The following is a 1,771-nucleotide window of genomic DNA, read 5'->3' as shown; positions in this document are numbered from 1 at the left end:
GGCAGGGTCCGGCCCCGCCCCGCGAAAGGAAGCGGAGGAGGGAGGGGCAAGAAGGCCGAGGAAAGGGGCGGCTCAGTGACACCTCGCAGCGCTGCCCGGTGCGGGGGCAGCCTGGTCCAGGGGCTGGGGCCCGACGACAGGGCAGCGCTCCCGGTGGGAGCAAAGACCGGGCTGCCCCCAGCCCCCGCACACCTTCCTACCGCCCCCTCCACGCACCGCTCACGCCCAGGCAGCCCCCGAGGGGGAGGGCTGCGGGGCCAGCCCCGCCCGACCGACGAGATCTGCGGAGGGAGTGTAGGCAGCCCTGCTGCTCCGGGTAGGAGGGGGATGTGGCCATCACCGACCCCCCGACAGCGTCTCGCCACAGCCTGCCGGCCGGAGCGAGCCCAGGCGTGCCGCGCCTCCGTGGCCGCAGCTTCTGTCAGAGCAACGGATGAGAGCTGCTGCCCCCGCCTCGGCCGGGCGCCTTCTGTCAGGGGGACGGCCCTTAGCCTTTCTCCACCCAAGGAGCACCCGCAAGGCCTTGGCGGCTGGGCTTTGGAGATGCCCTATAACTCCGGCGGTTGCAACATTATGGTATTTTATAGGCGCTACCCCCACCAGGAGTTGCCCATCACATTGCCACCAAGCCCTTCAGTCGGATGCAGTTTAGGGTCATACCCAGAACCAAAGAAAGTACAAGCTCTGCACGCTGGCACGGCTGGGACTGAGTAGTGCCACGGCGCAGGCACCATTCTCCAGCCCTCGCAGAGAAAAGGGGAAGCAGCAATGGCTCATGGAGTTGTTTTAACGTAAGCAGTAAAGTGCAGGCCAGTTCCTCAGCTAGCGTAGTTAGTCGCTGTGGCTCTGCTGCCCACATGGGAAGAACATTAAGACACATCATACGTCCCCCATTCCACCAGCCTCTGTAGCCCCCCTTCATATTTTTAACCATGAAGAAATAGGAGCATAAACGTTGAAACAAAAAACATTTCAAGCTGACATAGCTTCCCTTCTCTCAAGAAGAAAAGCTAGAGCCAGTGACCGCAATAAATCTTGTCCGCATTGGCTAGTCCACAGTGTGCAACTATAGCAGGTGCTGGCCACATTTACAAAGCCTGAGGTGCTGAGAGCAGAACTTCTCCACTCCTTCCTACCTGCTGCATAGATTGTAGCAATACACTAAAGTCCTCTACAAACAGAGAGCAGATCTACTTTGTACTCAGGTATATGATAAGATTCTTTTGTAAACCAATGTTTTGTAATCTTAGTATCTGAACAAGGCTTAGCAATATGGTGTGCAAATGACAGGTTGGAGTATTAGACCAAGGGAAAAATAAGTTGATAATATTGAAGAATTATTCAATTTACTGTTGATACTAGAATATGCCTGGCATACCATTTGTAGGTCAAGAATCATGCAATGCCTCATCTGAGCAAATTTTTTAGTGGTGTGGACTTTCCGATTTATATTTGGGTGTATTGTTTATGCAAGGAAGGTACCAGAGGTCAATGTTCGCTTCCTTATTTGCAATAATACTGTATGTCTGACAGGCCAGAAAACCCATACATCTCACATGGGGACTGGATTTAGCCATATTAATAAATTTTATATGTGCATAGCAAGACTGGCTGAATTTGACTTTGATCCTCACTGATGTACTCTAAACAATATACCAAAGAGACAGAGAGTTACAAGAATACTCCATGGTCCCTAACAAATCTTTACTGACAAATATGCTTGCATGAGTGACCCCCTGTGAGTGATTAGTCTTCTACCGTTGCTACTTGT

Source organism: Alligator sinensis, unplaced genomic scaffold (genome assembly GCF_000455745.1).
Source record: "Alligator sinensis unplaced genomic scaffold, ASM45574v1 scaffold784_1, whole genome shotgun sequence".
In the NCBI taxonomy this organism is placed as follows: Eukaryota; Metazoa; Chordata; order Crocodylia; family Alligatoridae; genus Alligator; species Alligator sinensis.
The sequence above is the reverse complement of the archived record's forward strand: the minus strand, read 5'-3'. Positions refer to the sequence as shown.